At 35.9% G+C, this 25,287-nt stretch overlaps 1 protein-coding gene across 7 annotated transcripts in view; it reads right to left on the minus strand.

The window, feature by feature from the left end:
* LOC106066461 (probable 3',5'-cyclic phosphodiesterase pde-5) overlaps positions 1 to 24,804 on the minus strand; it is a 114,135-nt gene extending 89,331 nt beyond the window's left edge. For 4 of the 7 annotated variants that reach the window (XM_056028501.1, XM_056028504.1, XM_056028496.1 and 1 more), the window contains exon 1: positions 21,660 to 21,778. The gene's annotated coding sequence lies outside the window, so the exon portion shown is untranslated. Of the gene's footprint in view, positions 1 to 10,890; positions 11,012 to 13,711; positions 13,822 to 21,659; positions 21,779 to 24,787 lie in introns of those variants that run through there. The other 3 variants (XM_056028500.1, XM_056028499.1, XM_056028498.1) reach the window with 3 other exon arrangements.
* Between the last annotated feature and the right edge of the window lie 483 nt (positions 24,805 to 25,287).

A 25,287-nucleotide genomic window follows, 5' to 3' on the forward strand; every position in this document is an offset into this window, starting at 1 on the left:
TTCTATAATTTCCCTCCAACTGCTGCAACTGTCAAACAACGTGCCATTAGGTCCTGATGGTATCGAATGCACACACGAGTCTGTGGAATGTGACATGAGCGATGACGTCATCAAGGACGGAAGTGTACCGTGACGGCATGTTAAACAACAAGAATTTAGGCAGGTGTTTGTTAGCGTTCAAAATCAATTTTAAATGTAATTTTAAGTTACCTCATAAACATATTTTTCTCTAGTAAAATAGATAGATAGATAGATAGATAGATAGATAGATAGATAGATAGATAGATAGATAGATAGATAGATAGATAGATAGATAGATAGATAGACGGATGGAAGGAGGGATGGAAGGGTGGATTTATTGCAAAATATACGAAAAAAGTCATGAAAATCTCCTGAAATTATTACAAATCTTCTAAAAACTCATGCAAATCTCCTTTAAAAACAGACAAAATTGTCATTTCGGGGTGTCATTCAATATGGAAAACCCCAATCCTACTCGCGATAAAAAAAAAACGGCATTGTCAGCTTTCATTTAATAAAAATGTAACAATAAGGCGAATTTTAACCTAAACAAGAAGTTCAAATAATTAATTTACTTTAATAGTCACTGGCATACAAATATAGATTTAAATCTATCTTGACCTCTTAAAAAAAAAACAAAAGCGATATTTTGCTAGTCGGTAGTGAAGCTAAAAGCAGATCTGAATGTTTATCGACTTTTGGTAGGAAAACTTCTATCTACTTTGGATGGCTCGTAAAGTTAATATCACAGTGACTTTGTACTTAGTAAAGTATGAATAAAATGCAAAGAAAAATTTATTTTCTAATTTAAAAAATCTTAATTCTCACTTATTACCCTTATCCCTACCCAGACTGGGCCCCGCGCAATCCGTTTTGCATAGGGCCCCGTAATCTGTAGAACTGGCCCTGGTTTGTACCCAACAACCAATTATTATTTCAAAAGATTCTATCACACAGATTCCATAGAATGACTATTTCACTAAAAGTCAGTTGCAAAAGCAACATACATACATGTAATGGTCATGGTCAAAAAGATGAGTCCTCTCCGGTAGACAAAAAGGGGGGCAAGGGGCAATACTTTATTGATCTCTAATGCCCAACATTCCTGCTGCTTGCTAATGAGCTGGTCTCTGGGTGCCCTGTTCTACTCCCCTTGTGTCAGTGTCACAATCACCCCCCACCTTGGTATTAAAATTTAAACCTCATAAGAGCCAGATTAAGACGGATGACGTGTTTACTTTCACAACTAGATTGGTGCTGCAGCCTCACAGACTGAGAGAAGGAGAAATAGAGGAGAGAGAGAGACAGAGAGAGATGAAAGAATCAAGAAATTGAGAATTACGGAGGGAGAACAAGGTAGCAGACAAAAGAAAGCAGGACAGAAAGAGGAGGAGGAGAAAATAACAACAAGAAGAACATTTAAAAAAAAAACACTTTACTTTCATGTTACAACTTGAACAAAATGGAATTCAATATAAAACAAGAAAAAAAACATTTAAAAAATAATTTTAAAAAAAACATGCCTAAACGAGGTGTACTTGCAGTGGCGTAGCTACCAATGTGCGGGTGGTGCGGGCCGCACAGGGCACCAAGTGGAGAGGGGCACCAAAATTCCCCCAGTGTGTATTAATTTCCTATTTCCCTGAGCGTTTCAGTAAAAACGACTAATTATATGGACACGAACAAACATAAACTGTATTTTAAACATGAACTAACGATTTATAAACTAGTCATGTCGCTATTTTGTTTCATCTCCTTGACTATTTCTTCCATACAATGTAAGCTATAGAACAGTTTGAATCTAATTTACTAGATTTATTTCGGACACACGGTACATGTTGTTACTAAACTGATCAATGCTCTGTAATATAAAGAAGAAGAACAAGATAGGCCAACCTTTTTTTACTTTATTGTTTAGTCCATTACTTTAATCTAGATATAGAGTCTAGAGGGTGAAAATCTGTTTCATATTGCGCATGCTGTTATTGTGTATGAAATAACTGAACAATTAAAAGCAACAAAGCAAGATGAGACGGTTATCATTGAATCCAGAAAAAATGATGAGGCCGACATCCTGAATGATGAAAAAGAAGAAAATACTTCAATACCGCAGGTTCTAGAGACTAAAGGACAGCACACAAGCATGTCTTTAGTACACTCCTCAAATATTCATACTGAAGAAGCTGAACCATCAGACAGTGTAAACAATACAGAAAGCAGGATAATAAACTCTAGACTGAACGACATTTGAGATTGGCCTTATGTCATCACAGATAATATTCGCATACACCTTGCCACTCAAGGATCTGAAACAGTTCAGCGTATGGACAGTAAATTCAGAGAGGTGTATAGACATCAAGAATCAGCAAAAGGAAAGACTAGAAAGCTTCCAAAGGCTAGTTTTTTCCGGCAAATGTCAAACGGCGAGAAAGTTCTTAGAAAGTGGATGTGTTATTCGCCAAAAAAAGAATCCTTATTTTGCTTCCCCTGCATACTCTTCTCAACAAGATCAAGTACCAAATCTTCATTTAAATCCAAAAATGGATTCAATGATTGGTGGAGGTTATCCCCGAAAATAGAAAAACATGAGACCAGCAGAACTCACATTCAGTCATCGCTTGCTTGGGGGAACTTGAAGTTCGCCTGAGAGTAGGGTATTGACAACAAGGCCCAAGATTTGATTATACAAGAGACGAAAACCTGGAGAGACTACCTGAAGAGAATCTTGGACATCATTCGTTTTCTCTCAAAGCAAAATCTGGCACTTCGTGGGCATCGCGAGCGAGCAGAAGAAGTGTTGGAAGGGCAAAATCAAGGCAATTTCTTGGAGTATTGGAGTTAGTAAAATTATTATCAAAGTCCGATCCACTCTTGAGGGAGTATGTGCTTCAAACTAAGCTTTGTTCCAGACCGAATACTTACATGTGTCCAGGGGCGGACTGATTATATGGGCATTCGGGCAAATGCCCGGTGGGCCGGTTCACTAATGGGCTGGTAGGCCATGAAAGGGCCTCATGATGACACTATGGCACGCATCAAATTGTTGAAGGTTTTATAAAACCTTATAAAAGGGGCCCTCTGAGCTTTGTGTTAAAAAACAACATTCACACACTCTACAGTGTAATATTATTTTAATCTAACACATTTTCAGTAATAATGTGATGGCCTTCATCCGTAGATAGTGCTAGTGGTAGGCTTCATCCTTTTAGGGCCTACACATCTAGGGATTAAAAAATCAACATAAGGCCGTTATTTCTATAAAGGTTTAGAGTTCACTGTATGCATGCATATCGATACATTATCAAACTTGACATAATGACTTTGAGGACAGGTAGGCCTAGAATTATATGCCCATCATATGATATACAAGTTATGGGCCGGATAGTATGGAAATGCCCGGGCCGATTTCGACACCCAGTCCGCCCCTGCATGTCTCCACAAATACAAAATGAATTTATTACAATATTGGAGAATCACGTTAAAAACAAATCATACAGCAAGTAAAACAAGCCAAATATTTCTCTATTATTTTTGACAGTACACCTGACATCTCAAAGCTGGATCAAACTTCCGAAATAAATTTTACGGTACGTTGTCATGGATAATGACGGGGTGCAAGTTCGTGAGTCTTTTATTGACTTCATCGACACAAAGGACAAGCATGCTGCTGAAATCGCTGAGATGATTCTAGAGAAACTGCGTTCGGATGGCTTAGACATAATGGACTGGAGGGGTCAAGGCTATGATAATGCTGCAGTCATGAAAGGTCAAAACTACGGTGTCCAAAAACATATTCTAGAAGTCAATCCCAAAGCACTATTCATTGCCTGCTCAAACCATTCTCTTAATTTAGCAGGAATTCGAGCTGCTGAAGCTGAAGTCAATTCGGTAACATTTTATTTTGGTACACTGGACCGTTTACACGCCTTTTTTTTCAACTTCAACACACCGCTGTGATATCCTCATCAAAATAACCGGAACTAGCCTTCAACGTTTAGTTGAGACCCGCTGGAGCGCCAGAGGAGAAGCCGTCTAGATGATTAGGGTTACATTTTCTAAAATTATAGAAACTCTGGAGACATTAACTAACAGAGAGGAACATTCATCGACTAGATCTGAAGCAGGTAGATTATTAGTTGCTATTCAGTCTTTTAATTTTCTCACCTATCTTGGATTTTGGGCTCTTGTATTAACTGAAATTAATGATACGCAAGTCTACCTTCAAAAACAAGGATTGTCTATTCGAGACTGCTCACTCAAACTAAAAAAATTGGAGACATTTTAAAGTAGTAATCGAGAGGCCATCGCTGAAGCCAGCATTACCTTTGCCGAAAGCGTGTGCTCAGATCTGAGAATCAATACAGAACCTCAAAAACGTATTGGCCATAAGAAAAAGATGCCTGGTGAGAAAAGTGACGACTCTGTACTTACACACAAAGAAGAGCTACGAAGGGAAATTTATTCTACCTTGGACAGGATTGTTCAAGAAATAATCACCCTATTCCAGCAACTTCATGATGTAGCAGATAGATATGAATTTTTGTCGCCTTCCCAGCAATTAAATCCTCAGGTCGAAATCAATCTCGATAATACTCCTAGTGACATTGATAAAAACGAATTTCTGCTGGAGCGAAAGAGGCTTCAACGGTTTGTCACAGTTTCATCAGAAGCCTCCGAACTTCCAAAACCTGTTGAGCTCTTGAAATTAAAAAAAAAATATCAGCTAGATGATTCAGTCCCGAATACCGTCATCATGATTCGCATATTTTTGACTATGCGGTAAGCGTCGCTACATGCAAGAGAAGTTTTTCCAAACTTAAACTGATCAAGAATTACTTGCGATCAACGATGACAAATTTACGACTCACTAATTTGGCCATTTTGTCCATTGAACAAGAGCTGGTGGAAAAAATTGATTTCGATAAAATTATTGATACTTTTGCCAGCAAGAAAGCGCGTAAAATTCACTTGTAGTATGTTTGTATGTAAAAGTGATTTTTTGAATTAACAATATTTGATTAATGAATACATATTATTTTGAACAACAAATTAAGGTTTTGCAATGTTAGTATTTAGTTATCTTTTTTTTTTTTTTTTGGGGGGGGGATCAAGATGAGGTACCGCACCAGGCATCATATACTCTAGCTACGCCACTGTGTACTTGTATTATATAGTTTGAATCAGTCATATAATTTAATTTGTAATAGATCTACACTAATAATAATCAATCTGTGCGATCAATAATATTTCTACCAATTGTTTTTGTTTAGCGCTATTTCATGCTTTTTGCTTTCTCACTACGCTATGATGCTATCTGAAACAGTTGGGAAAATGTCGGGGGAGGAGGATGAAAAGAAAATGAGATCTGGGTGGATTTTTCCGTAATTGTTTTTTCAAAGCCTTTACAAAAAAAATATATATATATATATAAATTGCATTCTTCTCTAGTCATAAGAGACGCACTGTTTTTAACATTGGGCAGCATGATTATTAAGAGAGTTTGTTTTTTAACAGTGTGCAGATTGACAAATAAGAGATTCAGTTTGTTTTGTTAGACTTGTGTACCACAATAAACTATTCGTCTAGACTCTAGACTAATATCACTTATACATTACAGCTGATAAATATCGTAAATGTAACAATTTGTAATATTTATTCAGCCTTAAATTTGTTCGAACTAAATACTCTTCATTCGGTACCATCAATCTCAGACAAAGTCCACCCTAACCATAAAATAATTGGCTTGAAATTCGTTGAAATCCTATAATCTCGCTAGTTTAAAAGATTATTTAGAAATAAAGCCTATTTATTCATCAAGTTACCATCACCGTAGCTTTCAGTTGACCCAACAATGTTCACTTAGTTATTAATTAGACTATGCAATCATCAAAATACTCCACTATTTGACATTCTTTCCTAAATTAGTACGTAATAATGTGTACCTAAAGCTTACAACGTTACCCTGGTGGTCAAGTAGGGCTCCATAACAAATAGATATAAATAAACTGTAAAGTTTCCTGTGTTATCGTCCATACCAAATACCTTGCAAACTGTTCGCTTATAAACAAATATTGACCTTGTTCATTTCTAACAATTGAAAGTGAAGAAAGAAAGTAGAACCAATGACAAAACAAACAACACTCCTTTCAAACATGCTCATTCACACATAAAAAGTTGGTGCATACAAATATCGTTGGGCCAACGAGATCCACCAATACGGCAACAAAATATAGTGCCACAGAAAGAGCCTCTTGAGTTATCTGGAGACTAATTAAAAGTGTCATAAAGACATTGAAAACAATGAAATAAATGTGTCAAACTGTGGCTTCGTTCTAGAATAGTTTGTTAGAACAGAAATTATTCCCGTATGCCCTGTATCTACTATTCTAGCTTCATTGAACGTACTTGTCGCGTGGTATACATTTCGATTGTTGTCACAGTGGTCACAAGTCGAAGCCTCGCGGGTTAGGAAGCCATAGTCGTCATTTGTATAGAAATGTAGGAATCTTGTTCATTGAACCTCATTTGAAGAGCTCTATCGTCTTGGACACACTCAGTAGTGAGTCTGGTGTGAATATACATTTTGGTTTTCTATAGTTACAATGTTTTCTTTGGTGTAATGCACAAATTGTAAGACAAACTTCCTTACGGATAATAAAGATTGTTATTATTATTATCTTCTTATCTTATAAAATACAGACGAAACTTCAAAAAAGGGTTCATCTCACATACACTTTTATACAAATAAACTTTAAAACAATTTTAACAAAATGTGAAAATAAAGACGATGTTTAGAATAGAATAGTCATTAATCCACAAACACTAGAATTAGATTAGAATATTCAAATTCACTAAATTTAGAAAGCCTTCAAGATAGAAGACATAAGCAAATAGTAATTATACATAAATCATTGAACCATAAATCTTCAAAAACAATAAAATCTAATAAAATACTCAGAAATACACAAAGATAAAGGCGCATTCCTCGTTCCATATGCTAGGACAAATATGTTATATGACAAATATTTTATAAGATAAGATAATATAATTAAATTGCACCACAATGAGACGATTTTATTGAAAGAGAGACAAAAACACAAGGGAATAGAGTAAAAGTACAGAATGTGAGGAAATACAAAGTTTGTGTGGGAGGGGGGGGGGATAATTAACCTAATAAATGAAAATTAATTAAACATTAAAGTATTGCAACATTCCAGAGAAAGTCTATTGCTTTACACTGGACTCAATCACACATTCAAAGTTGTAGCATTCATAGTCACAGTGAAACAATGACACATAACTATATATACCAGTGTGATTATTGAGACACATCAAATCATTTGATGAAGCATCACATAAACCAATTAATGTTAAATTCACATACTCACATTCACACCCCGCAATGCCCATATACATATAAATACTCACATTCACACCCCGCAATGCCCATATACATATAAATACTCACACACCGAGCCATCCTACCAACCGCCATAAAAACAGTGGACTGGGGTTCCATTGAGATTGGACTTGGGTTCGACTGGGATTGGACTGGGGTTCCACTGAGATTGGACTGGGGTTCCACTGGGATTTGACTGGGGTTCCACTGGGATTGGACCGGGGTTCCACTGGGATTGGACTGGGGTTTGGTATTTCGAAAATATATATATATGGAGATTCACTGTTGTAGTAGCGAAAAACAAAAGTAACAAATGATTGCAGTCAAGATTATAAATTCATAGTGCCGGAGTTAAGATGCACTTAGCCCTATTTTATAAACATTTATCTCCTGTACTTTTATCCAGCATGCATCATGAACTAACAACATAACAAAGTGGCGTACTGTTATGGAGAGTGTGTGTGTTTATATGGTGATGGTGGGAAGAGGTTAGCGATTGCTTGTGAATGATGCAACATAGGTGGCATTGTCGTCACTTTGGCTTAGTTAGGGAAGACGACAATAGAACGTGAGACTGAAAGGTTGTGTTATTGTAGTGAGTTAGATTTTGTCAAGAAATATTATTACTAAAGTCTACTACAGTTATTTTATCTGATTTCAACTTAATTTTGTTTATATTATAATAAAAGCAATTAAAGTTATTATACGTTTTATTAATTAAGATATATTACGCTAACAACGGTTTAGTTGTCTACCAGCAGTCTGGTGCTACAACACAACGACAGTAAACAACACGTACGATTAGAGATTTATATAGTGAGCAAGTTGCTGTATAGTTAGAGTCAATATAAATTTTAAAATTCAATATAAAACTGAAGTACAAGTCCAACATTTTAAAATGTTGAAAACACAAAACAAAATTTAATCCAACATTTTGAAAGAAGACGGGCCTAAACTGCTGGTATACAACAAAAGTAAACTAAAAATAAACCAAAGTTTAGAAGATAACTTGGAAGTTTATTTAACAGATGCCGGCTCCCCACTCTTTAGATGATGCCCACCCGAGTTCACAACGATGTCCCATTCAGGTGTCTTTCTTCTATTGCCCCACCACCATTTTGTTCAGATTTGTCACAAGACAAAGTGACATGACAGCCTTTCATTGTCTTCTTGGCAGCGTGACGAAGATATCTACGTCATCCGGACGCTATCTTCCACGGTTTCAGCTGTCCGGAGATATGATAATTCTATTGACATAGTATGCGACATGTGAAGGCCAAACCATATTCTGATATCTCTATATCGGCTACTCCACCATACACACACACACATACACATAGTTATATTTAGTGCAGTTTTAGTTCCTCACACCCGCACACCAACACACACACACCAGACACCAAAGAGCAAATGAACGGGGGGGGGGGGGGGACAAAGCTAAAACTGTAAAATAAAGTGTTAACTAATATGACAGAGTTGTCTTTATCAAATACATTATAAATAGAAATAAGACTAGCGATCTACGTAATAAGAAGTAAAATTGACCTAGGACCCAGTCTGTGCAACTACTGCAGCAACACAAATAGTCCACTAGCGCGGATTGAAACTAACAAATAAGTCAAATACAGACAGACCAGATATGAAAGTGGAAAAAAAAGTAATATAAATTACATGCATGTCTTTACCCAAGATATTAATAATAGAAAACATAAAACCCAAAACCTTCAGCTGTGTCTATTCAAACCAATGGATGAAGTTTGTTTTCTCACGATGTACCAAGAATAAATCGCTTCAATTATTTAAACCAAAGATAAATCAGACAGAACAAACATCTGCAGTAGCTAGGAAAAAAATCAATGTCTCGACAAATAGACATTCATCAGACAAATGATGTGAGATTATTAAGTAATTGAAACTGTGCATTACAGTAGGAGACATTGAGATCCATGTCAGACTAGATTAAATAGAGCTTTGGTTGATAGAACGAACTTGTCCAGATAAGGCAGTCTTCATTTCATTCAAAGTTCTAAGACATTGAAAATGTTGTTCCCAGACACCAGAATACAAACAGACAATTGTAAAAGATGACAATCAAAGGGTGTGACATAAGACATGGCTTCAGAATGCATACCACGTTCTCAGAGCCAGTTCAAGAGGCGGGGCATTAGCAGGGTTCAAAACTTAGGAAAAGAATAATGTTATAACTAGGAAAATAACGTGTTTCAAATGTCATTTTATGTTATAGAAAAGTAGGATGCACAGAGGGCAAGCACGTGGAAGGGGTGGGGGTTCTGGATCGCAGACGTAAAAAGCCAAGAGCAGGAAAAACGCAGAAAATGGTGATCCAATGATGTGTTTTGATGATTGAACTCTTTAGCCACACGAGATGCTGTAAGGGGAACAAATAGTCTCGTTATATGTGAACTACAACAGATTAGACAAAATAAATTATGTATAGGGACCGACTTCATTTACCGTATAGAATCTGGCTTTTAAAAATTTCTCACAAAAATCCAAGAAAAACAAAACTTCCAAATCTGTAAACTTGAATGTAAATTTGTATCTGACTAGATGTATTACAACTATCAATACTATAAACTAAAAAACTGTATTTGTTAAAACTATCAAAGTGTCAAACTAATTCATCATGTTTCTTACGACTGTCGACACGTCTATCTTACTCTTCGACTACACTCCTTACTCTCAACTATTGAATGATTCCAAGAGCTTGTTGAAAAGCACAAAGTTGTTTGACATCTAAAACTTCTAAGAATACAATCTCTCGTCTAGAACTAGGCGGACAGTCTAGGCGCTCCTCCCAGGGAGGCAAGAAACACTCATTGGTCAGTCTCAGTGACTACCACATGCTGTTCAGTTTGTCTCGACTGTTAGTCTGTGGTAGCGCCGGTTGAAGCTTGGCGTCAGGTCATGTGACTTAAAAGAGAACCGCAATGACTTAGAAGAGAGATTAACATCTTAGAATTGACTTAGAAGAGATATTAACATCTTAGCAATGACAAAGTTAGCTATTAATCACATGTTATAAATATCTATAAACAGTATTATCATATTTGTTATTCACGTATAGCTTTTGAATGCGAGGCATTTGTCAGCAAAGGGCTCTATACCAAGCCCTAAAGATAAAAAGAAAAGCTAGGTTTGTTGATAAAGGAAACCATATCCACCAGTATTTTTTATAAGACTTTCTTTAGTTTATCTAAAATGATATAAATGTAGTCTACAGGTAAAAGCAGAGTTATAGGATTAAGTAGAGATTTTTTTTAGCTTCCATGTCGGTCCTGTACATTAAACACTCGAAAATGTGAACTTTAACCTAAGCAAAATTTTAAAATCTAGATGGTTAGTGACTAAAACGCACATCAAAGGGCAATAATCCTTTCGGTAGAAGTTACGCTGGAGCTATTGATTGAATAGCATAAATAAAGGAAACAACAAAATCAATGGCTTACTATCTGTGATAAAATTCCGATCGGTTTAATCCGTGCGTTCAAATCTTCGACCAAATCCGAAATCCGTGTTTCCTTTTCAAAAGGAGATTCGGAGTTATCTTTTTTCAACAACATATCACGCGGGAGGGCGCTTGAATCGGTTCAGATAACGTGAAGTGGAAAGTGTACAAGGAGAAGGGGGAGGGAGGAGATTCTGCTGTTGCTATGGAAACCAATGGACGCAGGGAGCAAACAGCAGCGGAAATTAATTATGTCGTAGGCCTACATGTTTGGTAGTCTGACATTGACCGTGTGCATTACTTGGACGACAGATAGATCAGTGTGTTTGTGTATTAGTGTCTGTATGTAGTTTGATTTATTTATAAGTAGGCTTCTAAGGCGATGGACTGTAGATGAAGTCATGTGCTCAAGATGACACTATAAATAATCTAATTATTGATTGTTTCCCTTGAAAGATGTTCGTATTTTGTAAAGAAAACTTTATGGTGTAGTGGAGGAATTAAAGTCTACCTTCGCTTTTCTCGACTGATAGACAGGGAGGTGAGAACAAAATAGAAAGAGAGAGAATCGAGGAATGTGAGAGATAAAGAGAGACAACTATGGAGAGCAAGAGATAAAGAAAGAGGGAAAACTGAGGAGAGCGAGAGAAAAAGAAAGAGGGAAAACTGAGGAGAGCGAGAGATAAAGAAAGAGGGAAAACTGAGGGGAGCGAGAGAGAAAGAGAGAGAGAAAACTGAGGAGAGCGAGAGATTAAGAAAGAGGGAAAACTGAGGGGAGCAGAGATAGAGAGAAAACTGAGGAGAGCGAGAGATAAAGAAAGAGGAAAAACTGAGGAGAGCGAGAGATAAAGAGAGAGAGAGAAAACTGAGAGGAGCGAGAGATAAAGAAAGAGAGAAAACTGAGGAGAGCAAGAGATAAAGAAAGAGGGAAAACTGAGGAGAGCGACAGATAAAGAGAGAGAGAGAAAACTAAGAAGAGCGAGAGATAAAGAAAGAGGGAAAACTGAGGAGAGCAAGAGATAAAGAAAGAGAGAGAAAACTGAGGAGAGCGAGAGATAAAGAAAGAGGGAAAACTGAGGAGAGCGAGAGATAAAGAAAGAGGAAAAACTGAGGAGAGCGAGAGATAAAGAAAGAGGGAAAACTGAGGAGAGCAAGAGATAACGAGTGAGAGAAAACTGAGGAGAGCGAGAGATAAAGAAAGAAAAAAAACTGAGGAGAGCGAGAGATAAAGAAAGAGGGAAAACTGAGGAGAGCAAGAGATAAAGAAAGAGGAAAAACTAAGAAGAGCGAGAGATAAAGAAAGAGGGAAAACTGAGGAGAGCAAGAGATAAAGAAAGAGAGAGAAAACTGAGGAGAGCGAGAGATAAAGAAAGAGTGAAAACTGAGGAGAGCAAGAGATAACGAGAGAGAGAAAACTGAGGAGAGTGAGAGATAAAGAGAGAGAGAGAAAACTGAGGAGAGCGAGAGATAAAGAAAGAGGGAAAACTGAGGAGAGCGAGAGATAAAGAAAGAGGAAAAACTGAGGAGAGCGAGAGATAAAGAAAGAGGAAAAACTGAGGAGAGCGAGAGATAACGAGAGAGAGAAAACTGAGGAGAGCGAGAGATAAAGAAAGAGGAAAAACTGAGGAGAGCGAGAGATAAAGAAAGAGGGAAAACTGAGGAGAGCAAGAGATAACGAGAGAGAGAAAACTGAGGAGAGCGAGAGATAAAGAAAGAGGGAAAACTGAGGAGAGCGAGAGATAAAGAGAGAGAGAAAACTGAGGAGAGCGAGAGGTAAAGAAAGAGGGAAAACTGAGGAGAGCAAGAGATAAAGAAAGAGGGAAAACTGAGGAGAGCGAGAGATAAAGAGAGAGAGAAAACTGAGGAGAGCGAGAGATAAAGAGAGATAGACAACTATGGAGAGCAAGAGATAAAGAAAGAGGGAAAACTGAGGAGAGCGAGAGATAAAGAAAGAGGGAAAACTGAGGAGAGCGAGAGATAAAGAGAGAGAGAAAACTGAGGAGAGCGAGAGATAAAGAAAGATAGACAACTGTTGAGAACTAGAGATAAAGAAAGAGGGAAAACTGAGGAGAGCGAGAGATAAAGAGAGAGAGAAACTGAGGAGAGCGAGAGATAAAGAGAGATAGACAACTGTGGAGAGCGAGAGATAAAGAAAGATAGACAACTGTGGAGAACTAGAGATAAAGAAAGTGAGAAAACTGAGGATAGCGAGAGATAAAGAAAGAGGAAGGAAACAAGAAAGATAAAGAAAAAGGAAAATTGAAAAATGAAGAGGAGGGGTAAAAGGGGTGAAAACGAAAGCGGTGAAGAGGGAGAAAAAAGAACGAGGAAAAGTGCCAGAGAAAAAGTGCCAGAGAAAAAGTGTCAGAGGAAAAGTGCCAGAGAAAAAGTGCCAGAGAAAAAGTGTCAGAGGAAAAGTGTCAGAGAAAAAGTGCCAGAGAAAAAGTGCCAGAGAAAAAGTGCCAGAGAAAAAGTGTCAGAGAAAAAGTGACAGAGAAAAAGTGCCAGAGAAAAAGTGCCAGAGAAAAAGTGTCAGAGAAAAAGTGTCAGAGAAAAAGTGACAGAGGAAAAAAAAAAACAAAGGTGAAAAAAAAAAGAAGTCTTAGACATAGAAGGAAAAGAGTGAGAGTAGGAGAGAATCAAAACGATATATATATATATATAAAGAAAGAGAGAGAGAGAGAATTGTAAATAACTGCTTGACAATTTCAATCAAGTTTCGATCTCATAAGAAGACTGATTATTTGTTATGTTTGTATCTCTAGTAGAGTTGAATGCTAGACCTCATGTAGCCTACATGTCCACCTTGGACCAGAACACACCTGCATGTCCATGTATCACGTTTGATAGAGACCATGACTTGGACCTCTACCACACAGAGCGGCTTTTTCAATCAGACTTGCAAGCGTAGAGTTCGAAGAGCCTTTGGCTCAACTCTTTTGACAATCTAATGGATAATAGAGTAGTGAGAAAGCTAACAGTAGGAAATTGTGCTAAACAAAAACAAATTAGTAAAAATGTTTCTAATGCCACAGATTTATTATTGTTAGTCTAGATTTATTACAAATGTAATTCTATGGCTGATCCAAATAACTACGCTTAATAAAAGCTTTGGTTTCTTTTTAAAAGGAAAAAGTGTTTCTTTTTTTTTTTCCTCTTTTAATTGTATTAGACTATTTGGTGGAGATATTTGTGTTTGATTCTATTAGGCTCAAGCTATTGACTTGTCAAATACATTTTTCTTCTATCAAGACAGCCACCAATATTATATGTAGTGAATATTTGAAATTATTGAGCTATTCTTAGTGCTCATTTCATTAGAACGACACTCGCCCAAGTGGCAGACAGTGGCAGACAGTGGCAGAGCAAAAGAGACAAAACATGACGAGATGACCATCAAGCATCATCTGCTAAATAAACTTCACCAGTCACACGCGAAGTCATAGTAAGGCTTTTCTTACTGGTCATATAACAATTGTGTTAATGCAGTTGCAAACATTCCGTCATTGACTCACTGTGCATTGATAGTCCTTGTTTTAGAACGACTCGCTTGTTGATTTTCCCAATGTTGCTGTGTGTTAGACCAGGACGTCAGAAGTGCTTTGAAACCAGGTGCATGAGTTACTGATGAAAAAAGCAAAAGTTCTAGGAAGACGCGGGTGGAGAGCGGGGGGCGAGTCTGTTAGTTCCCTCAGAACTTAGTCAATGGCTTGCCAGGGGAGATTACAAGTACACCTTCAAGATGGACCGAGACATTCCCAAGAAAATTGTGAGAACTTTACTTTCAAACACTTCTGTTATTTAAGTGAGAGATTGCATTCATCATGGACCATTCTAGAAACTGAATCGATTTTAAATACATCTTTTTTTTTAAAGCCTTGAAAACGCTAGTTCACTGTTCATTTATTAGGCACAAGAAGCATCTATACAATATCACATCAATTTTTTTTATCAATTTACTACACATTTCTCCTTGTGTAACAAAATATCAATTTTAGTGTTCAATACTTTTTTGTATATGGCAATGTCTGAATATATTGTAAGTTTTATAGCCTTCATTAGATGAATATTTTATTTATTTTTAAAATCTTACATTCAAGATTTATGTTGTGTCACTATTTGCTTCAAATGAAATTTAATTTTAAGCACACATACAAATTTAAAAGAAATAGCACCAATCACAAGTTAGTGGCTTCTTAAAGAGAACAATTATAATTTAGCATCAATCTTTAACCATGTTTAATAAATGTGAAATTTGTTTATTTGGATGATTAGGTGAGACTAATTTACATTTGTAGCAAGATTTTTCTGTTGAGTTGTTTTTATCTATGGAACACAAAGAGAAGGGTGGAGAGAGGGGTTGATGGAAACAATTGTTTATCTTTTCAACCTTCAGAATTCAAAGACTCACACTAAAGTTAGGACAAGTTCACACTTCAGAGGCAACCAAAAAAGAATTCGCACGAAATTCTAATTAGAGGTTTTAACTCAAAACATCTGCGACACTTCTCACCCACCGCCACCCTCCCAAAATGTTCCAACACCTAAACTTTTTGGATTCTTACCAAAAATTTTTTCTTTTTTTTTCAAAATAGAATTTACAGACGTTTCGAGGCGTATAGAAGTGAACTCCAACCAACAAACTCTTGACATAGTACAATACTAGCATTGATCATGAGAAACAAGAGGAACCTTTTCACATTCTATATACAATTTGTTATGCCCAGTTTTAAACAAATGTATATTTCATTGTACAAAGTACAGAATCCATAAATCCTAATAACTATAATGGAAAATTGTACACTTGATTAACCCTTTGTTGCAATGTATGTTTTATTCTATGCTAACGTCTTTACAAATGCAATGTTCCAAGAATTGAGTTTCCATGTGACGTATGTAGCAGAAAAAAAACTTTCCCAAGTGACGCTGAGTAAATCTTCTAATCTTGAACAAATATTTTAATGACTTTAGAAGTTTCTACAAGTTAAGCTTCAGATTTACTTCAGTTTCTTATTGGACGTTTGAACTTGAAAACTTGATCAATTTGTGTTTATCAAGTTGTGTTGTGTTTATCAAGTTGTGTTGTGTTTATCAAGTTGTGTTGTGTTTATCAAGTTGTGTTGTGTTTATCAAGTTGATTTGATCAACATAATACAATGTCATAGAGTTAAACGCTAGCCTAATTAGAACACTCTGTCGAGGCTCTTAGTTTTCAGTGAACCTTCCATCATTAGAGTTCTTGGGAGTTGTACTTTAGGTTGTAAATACGATTTAAACTAAATATTCATCAAACATTTAGAAAAAAAAAACACTTTTAATTGGAGGATTTTTCCACATAAAGTGAATCACAGTAATCATCTCTTTGTTGACACTTTGGTTTTTAAGATCACGTTCTTGATGCCATAAAATTCAGAGATATAAAGAAGAGCAAGCGATGTGAAAAACTGTGGTGGCGATATAAGGTGGCATAAAGAAAGATGTTAAAAAAAAAAAAAAAGAAAAGAAGAGGATTAAGGAAGATTTGGAAATAATTAGACTAATTAAATCATTCTAGTGATGCTGTAGAGAAAGATCCCTGTTGCCAACTAAAGAATAAAAATTGTGTGTTACAAGTGGAAGGGATTAGAAATTTGAAACTACAGTGTGATGAACAGTGCATTCTAAGGTTTATGAATATTCTTTGAGTATCAATACTTCTGAATACACCAAAAACCTTGCTCTCTTTTTTTCATTATTATTTTGTAAAGTGCGCTTTTCATGCTTATAGCGGGCTCAGTGCGATGTGGTCCAATCTCTTTTATATAGCGGGCTTAGTGCGATATGGTCCAATCTCTTTTATATAGCGGGCTCAGTGCAATATGGTCCAATCTCTTTTATATAGCGGGCTCGGTACGATATGGTCCAATCTCTTTTATATAGCGGGCTCAGTGCAATATCGTCCAATCTCTTTTATATAGCGGGCTCAGTGCAATATCGTCCAATCTCTTTTATATAGCGGGCCTAGTGCGATATGGTCCAGTCTCTTTTATAAAGCGTGATCAGTGCGATATGGTCCAATCCCCGCTGTGAGATTGAAAGTACAGTTTGTTATGATATCGTACTAACGATTTACCTTACATTGTGTGTCTTATCATGTGTTGATATATTTTATTTTGATCAATCTTATATTATCAATCTTATCTTATCTTTTAATGATTGATATAACTTTTCTCAAGATATTTCTTTAAAAGGCACTAATTACTATACGGAATTATTTTCCTTGTAATGATGTGACGACTCTAGTAAGAAGTCCTATCCCCAATCTATTCCTGTAATATTACATCATTGATTAACCATTCACTTTTTCCAATTTACTTTCATTTGCAACTGCCAAAGATTTCCAAGAGATAACTAAATGCCTCAAACATTAGGACTTTTGTTATAAAGTCAAGCAGAGCCTATTTACAATCTAGTAGGAATACAAGATTTTTAGTGTTGACCATAAAACTATTACCATCTAGGTGTCACTGTTCAAGTCCCAAGTGCAGGGCTAGGCAAGGGTACACAGTAAATCAATGGGTAATTATTGATCTCTTCAATTTTCAAGCAATGCACGCCAAGAGTTCTCCAGTCACACAGATTTATTGCCCCTGGTAATTAACTCAAGAGTTAGTGCTCCCTGACGTCAGTGGCCTAAAACAAGATGGCGTTCCACAGTGTGTAAGAACATCTGCTTAGCGAATAACAAAAGTTCTAGAGAAAAAAAACTCAACTTCGGCGGATGTGGAAGAACGGTGCGGCGTGGTGAGACACCTTTATGATGATAGACGCAGTAGCAAATGTATAGATATAAAGATTTGGTCAAATAAGTACCGGAACTTTGTAAACACTTTGTCAATGATTCATTGACTGACTCGTTATTGTCAACTTGAATGCTGCTATGTTTAGTCTACGCAGTGTAAAGTTGAAGCCTGTAATGCCATATTGATAGATTGAATCAATTTTGAGTTGGTATTTTCTTTAACTCATAAAGTAAGCCTACTTATAGGTTTTAAAAAAAAAAACACTACTTTTTTTACTTTTCTAAAGAACAAGCTATTTTTTTCTAATCAAGGTTTGTGACACTGTTCTGATAGCTTAATTAATAAGTGATATTATCTCATACGAAAATAAACTCAGATATAATTTTCTAGTGGAAAATCTCCATTTCAGTATTATTGAGTTTTGTTTAAAATGCTTTGAGCTCCAGAACCATGGCCTTAGGGAGACAGTCTTACGATTACATAACTTTGTTATTTATCCTGCAGATTAGGTAACCCATTCAAACGGAAACACAAAGGCACTTAGGCCTACTATAGAAATGAATGAAACCTTTCAGGCATTTAATGATCATAAAACATAACAATTAATAGTTATTGGATCTATATTAAGAAAGGCGTTCCAGTCTAGATATTACAGTCAGCAACTAGACTTCATGACTATGACATCAAAAATTACAATTCCGAAAGATCCATTAATCTAGATGCTACACTCAGTATCTATGTTAACCTTAAGTATTACAGTAAAGGCCAATATTTAAGAGCAGGTTCTACGGTGTCTTTATTGGTCCAAATAATTGCCTACATTGAATATCAAGATTTGATCTAGGTATTAAAACGAGCATCTCTAGTAGCCCAGGGATTATAGAGTTTCTTAGAGTGAGCCAATGACGGACGACAACTTATACAGTACGATAGCCAATGGCGCTATCAAAATAACCGCTTTAAGATAGACATTTTTTCTACAACGCTCTCGCTTGTCCTAAATTAGAACCAGACAGATATAGACGTTGGTGGCGGCGCGTCCAGCTGGTGTGGGCAGACGTTTTCCTAACTTTGACTTTCAAATAATTTTAGACATTTTTTTTTTTACATTTTTGTTTTTTGCCTCAGCATTTTTAGATCCTCACACACACACACGCACATACACACTCAAGCGTCTCATCTAATTTTGTCTGTTTAGACCCACACCTTAATACATGTTGATGTGTATATATAACCTGTAAGACTTTCTAGCATATAATTACCTTATAATTGGAGATATTGACGATAAATTAACAATGTAAAAGAAGCTAAATTGAATGTGACTATTGCCAACTAAATATAAAAGAATTGATCTATAATGTAACATCTCAATGTGGGGCAGTTGATCTTATCAGGTCTTCCTTATTACCGCTAGTTATTTGTCCATTTGTTTTTAAATAAGTCTTAAGCCATTCAAGGAAAGTGTAAGGCTTTCTCCATATTAAAATGATGTTGTGCTACAAAGGGGAAAATTTGATTCTGCATTGCTGAGAAGTGCAACATTTAGTCAACATCATTTTGTTTTTAAATGTCAACACTTGAGTTTGTACACCGGAGTCACCAAGAGCTCGCCATTTCTAGTTGTCGTTCACATCTCCACCAGACTATTGGAGGTAGAAACAGTTGATCTACTACTTGGTCTCTTAGAATTTAAAGTTTTCGTATTAGCCATCAGAGAGAGAGGGAGAAAGAGAGAGAGGGAGAGAGAGATAGAGGGGGAGAGAGAGAAAGAGAGGGAGAAAGATAGAGAGGGAGAGAGAGAGGGGGAGAAAGAGAGAGAGGGAGAGAGAGAAAGAGAGGGAGAAAGAGAGAGAGGGAGAGAGAGATAGAGGGGGAGAGAGAGAAAGAGAGGGAGAAAGATAGAGAGGGAGAGAGAGAGGGGGAGAAAGAGAGAGAGGGAGAGAGAGAAAGAGAGGGAGAAAGAGAGAGGAGGGGGGAGAGAGAGAGGGAGAAAGAGAGAGAGGGAGAAAGAGAGAGAGGGAGAAAGAGAGAGGGGGAGAGAGAGAAAGAGAGGGAGAAAGAGAGAGAGGGAGAGATAGAGGGAGAGAGAGAAAGAGAGGGAGAAAGAGAGGGAGAGAGAGAAAGAGGGAGAGAGAGGGAGAGAGAGAAAGAGAGGGAGAAAGAGAGAGGAGGGGGGAGAGAGAGAGGGAGAAAGAGAGAGAGGGAGAGAGAGAAAGAGAGGGAGAAAGAGAGAGAGGGAGAGAGAGAAAGAGAGAGGAGGGGAGAAGGAGAAGGGGACGAAGTCAGAGAGGGTAAGAGGATGATAAAGTTTGAAACTAATTTAGAAAAGACTAGTGTCATATACTTTGAAGTTTCTGAAGACTTATATTTATGAATGTTTCTTTTTAAAAAAAGCTATTCGTTTTGTGATGTCTGTATGTTTTTCTGTCTGTCTAATAAGTGCTAATTCTATTTATAGTCCGATAAAAGCGTATTCTAAAGCTTTTAAAAATATACATTTACAGTGCACATTTCCTCAAACATACAAGTTTCAAGTTCTTTGGTTTCGTAGACATTATTATCTCCTACGATGTATTGAAAACATTATGTTTAGGTTTGAGGACTCTACTTTCAAAAACTTCTGGATATTATTTTTGAAACTAATCATGTGTAACGTATGTACATATTCTGATATCTGTAGACCATTTCCGAAAAATGAGTTGGAAAAGGTAAAGAATCTTCTTTTATTAAACTCAAAACATAAATAACATTCTTAAAAATATTTTAAAAAATAATACCTCCTTAATACATCATATAGAGCCATTATTTTGCTCTTAATAACTAATGAATGTTAAATTTATATATAAAAAAAAAACGAAACATTTTACCCCGCCCCATGGTTAAAACACATTGTAATGTTGTAAAGATATAGATCTAGACCTAGAAGACGATGCGCTAAATGTTCAGGGAACATTCATTTATTTCAATCTTGAATGCCTATATGCGGAAATACCAAAAGACCGTCCGTTCAAGATAAATATTGTCTACTTCTCTCGGCAAATTAAAATGCATTTCTTTTAATACTTTGAAAAATAATAACGCTCAGTGGGGCCAGCGATGTAGTCATTCTTTTTTTCCGATGATATACATCAACTGTCTTCGAGATCCGTATCCACCCAGGTTTTTGAGTTTTGAGCCCATAAGGCTTTAGGTTTTAGTTTTCACGAAGGTACCAACTGAATAGAGGTCATGTAAAAAAAAATCAACAAAAATACCCATTTCAACACAAATTCTTTTCATGATAATAACCCCCATCAGTTGGTCAACATTGTGAATGCGTGTGAGTTAGTGTGCCAGGCAATGAGTGAGTACAACTGATGTGGGGAAATATGGGTTTATCTTGGTTTTCTATTTAAGAAATTCCTGAAACGAATATAAAAAAAAAAAAATCTACAACTCAACAAAATGCTCATATTTATTTTAAATAAACCTAACCCTAACCACTGAACTGAACAAAAAGTGAGCATTGTAAGACATAATCAGGATGGCTGCCTGGTCGTGTGATATGCGCTCTGGACTGTCGTTCGGCCGTTTCGTTGTATGTAAAATGTATTTTTAAAAGCATTAGAATACGACAGACAGAAAGACATACAGACATCACAAAACGAATAGAGCTTTTTCTTTAAAAAAACAGCCGTCTCGTCCATGCCCTTCCCCTACCATCCCCGTCGTACTGCGAGAGGTTTGGACTAGGATGTAGATTATCTTCAACTCTGGAGGAACATGTAAACATTTTAAACAAAGAAATATATATATATATATATATATATATATATATACAAACACACTCACATTAAGAGAGAGAGAGAGAGAGAAATAGAGAATAGAAATATATAATGAAAGACTTTTTTTTACCACACAAACAATTAAACTATGAAATGTTATGTTAAAACCAGTCTCTGTACTCTCTATCTCGACAGAACAGTCAGGTCTACATATTTCATCTTACCTTATTCAAATCTACTCCCAAGTCAAAGTGTAAACAAATCCTGTAATGAAAACTTAACTCTGGCACCGCCATACGGAACTGAGAGCAAGAGTTGTTGTTCGTGACAAGGGGGGGGGGGGGACTGGGGAGTCGACTTCGATCTTGTGTAATTAAAGAAATTGACGAAAGGTTAGCACACCCACCCAGCTCACGTTCACATAGTGTTTGCGGGGTACCTAATGTAGCTGAAAAGTCACTTGTAGTAAGTACCAAAGCCTTTTGGGTTTAGAGTATGATCCTCATACTTTCTGTTCCTCGAACTGTTCTATTCATGTTAGAAAGACAACTACACAATATAAACGAAGTTTTTGATTTGTTGATATTATAAGAGACAAGACCACATTACATAGACACACACACACAATTTGATTTGTTGATATTGTAAGAGACAAGACCACATTACATAGACACACACACACAATTTGATTTGTTGATATTGTAAGAGACAAGACCACATTATATAGACACACACACAATTTGATTTGTTGATATTGTAAGAGACAAGACCACATTATATAGACACACACACTATTTGATTTGTTGATATTGTAAGAGACAAGACCACATTATATAGACACACACACAATTTGATTTGTTGATATTGTAAGAGACAAGACCACATTATATAGACACACACACAATTTGATTTGTTGATATTGTAAGAGACAAGACCACATTATATAGACACACACACACAATTTGATTTGTTGATATTGTAAGAGATAAGACCACATTATATAGACACACACACAATTTGATTTGTTGATATTGTAAGAGACAAGACCACATTATAGACACACACACACAATTTGATTTGTTGATATTGTAAGAGACAAGACCACATTATATAGACACACACACAATTTGATTTGTTGATATTGTAAGAGACAAGACTACATTATATAGACACACATGCAATTTGATTTGTTGATATTGTAAGAGACAAGACTACATTATAGACACACACACACAATTTGATTTGTTGATATTGTAAGAGACAAGACTACATTATAGACACACACACACAATTTGATTTGTTGATATTGTAAGAGACAATACCACATTATATAGACACACACACAATTTGATTTGTTGATATTGTAAGAGACAAGACCACATTATATAGACACACACACAATTTGATTTGTTGATATTGTAAGAGACAAGACCACATTATATAGACACACACACAATTTGATTTGTTGATATTATAAGAGACAAGACAACATTATATAGACACACACACAATTTGATTTGTTGATATTGTAAGAGACAAGACTACATTATAGACACACACACACAATTTGATTTGTTGATATTGTAAGAGACAAGACTACATTATAGACACACACACACAATTTGATTTGTTGATATTGTAAGAGACAAGACTACATTATAGACACACACACACAATTTGATTTGTTGATATTGTAAGAGACAATACCACATTATATAGACACACACACAATTTGATTTGTTGATATTGTAAGAGACAAGACCACATTATATAGACACACACACAATTTGATTTGTTGATATTGTAAGAGACAAGACCACATTATATAGACACACACACAATTTGATTTGTTGATATTATAAGAGACAAGACAACATTATATAGACACACACACAATTTGATTTGTTGATATTGTAAGAGACAAGACCACATTATATAGACACACACACAATTTGATTTGTTGATATTGTAAGAGACAAGACCACATTATATAGACACACACACAATTTGATTTGTTGATATTGTAAGAGACAAGACCACATTATATAGACACACACACAATTTGATTTGTTGATATTGTAAGAGATAAGACCACATTATATAGACACACACACAATTTGATTTGTTGATATTGTAAGAGACAAGACCACATTATATAGACACACACACAATTTGATTTGTTGATATTATAAGAGACAAGACAACATTATATAGACACACACACAATTTGATTTGTTGATATTGTAAGAGACAAGACCACATTATATAGACACACACACAATTTGATTTGTTGATATTGTAAGAGACAAGACCACATTATATAGACACACACACAATTTGATTTGTTGATATTGTAAGAGACAAGACCACATTATATAGACACACACACAATTTGATTTGTTGATATTGTAAGAGATAAGACCACATTATATAGACACACACACAATTTGATTTGTTGATATTGTAAGAGACAAGACCACATTATAGACACACACACACAATTTGATTTGTTGATATTGTAAGAGATAAGACCACATTATATAGACACACACACAATTTGATTTGTTGATATTGTAAGAGACAAGACCACATTATATAGACACACACACAATTTGATTTGTTGATATTGTAAGAGACAAGACCACATTATATAGACACACACACAATTTGATTTGTTGATATTGTAAGAGACAAGATCACATTATAGACACACACACAATTTGATTTGTTGATATTGTAAGAGATAAGACCACATTATATAGACACACACACAATTTGATTTGTTGATATTGTAAGAGACAAGACCACATTATAGACACACACACACAATTTGATTTGTTGATATTGTAAGAGACAAGACCACATTATAGACACACACACACAATTTGATTTGTTGATATTATAAGAGACAAGACCACATTATAGACACACACACACAATTTGATTTGTTGATATTGTAAGAGACAAAACCACATTATATAGACACACACACAATTTGATTTGTTGATATTGTAAGAGACAAGACCACATTATAGACACACACACACAATTTGATTTGTTGATATTGTAAGAGACAAGACCACATTATATAGACACACACACAATTTGATTTGTTGATATTGTAAGAGACAAGACCACATTATAGACACACACACAATTTGATTTGTTGATATTGTAAGAGACAAGACCACATTATAGACACACACACAATTTGATTTGTTGATATTGTAAGAGACAAGACCACATTATAGACACACACACACAATTTGATTTGTTTGTTGTTAGAGACACTACAACACTATACAGATAAAAAAGTTAGACGACTGTCAATTACATCAAAAAAGATAATTACCTCTAAACCAGGACACCCTTTGATTGAATCTATGTTGTGGTGGTTACTCTACAGTTTATGGGTCTCTGAAGCTACCAACCTAGCTAAAAATAAGCTTGTAGTCTAAATAAAACTAATTGAGTAACAATTAAATATATAGTTTAATGGATAATAAAGTTTTTTATATCATTATACAACAGATGAAACAACGAAACCTAAACTTTTAGAATAGAATTAGTACACCAACTATATAAGTTTTACTCCTCAACCTCTCTCTCTCTCTCTCTCTCTCATGTATTATTCCCTTGTTTTTCTCTTTCTCTCTCTCTCTCTCTCTCTCCTTTGTTGAAAGCACCCTATACACCCAGGCGCCTAGCAATGCAGAGCTGACATGCAATTTCGAAATAGATACACCACTTCGTCGACCATAGCACTGTGTTAGAATGACATTCATTGTTCTGGTGTAGAGGTTTAACCTAAAATAAAACACACACACACACACGCACACACATGTGAAACTA

The sequence above is a fragment of the Biomphalaria glabrata genome, chromosome 5, assembly GCF_947242115.1.
Source record: "Biomphalaria glabrata chromosome 5, xgBioGlab47.1, whole genome shotgun sequence".
In the NCBI taxonomy this organism is placed as follows: Eukaryota; Metazoa; Mollusca; class Gastropoda; family Planorbidae; genus Biomphalaria; species Biomphalaria glabrata.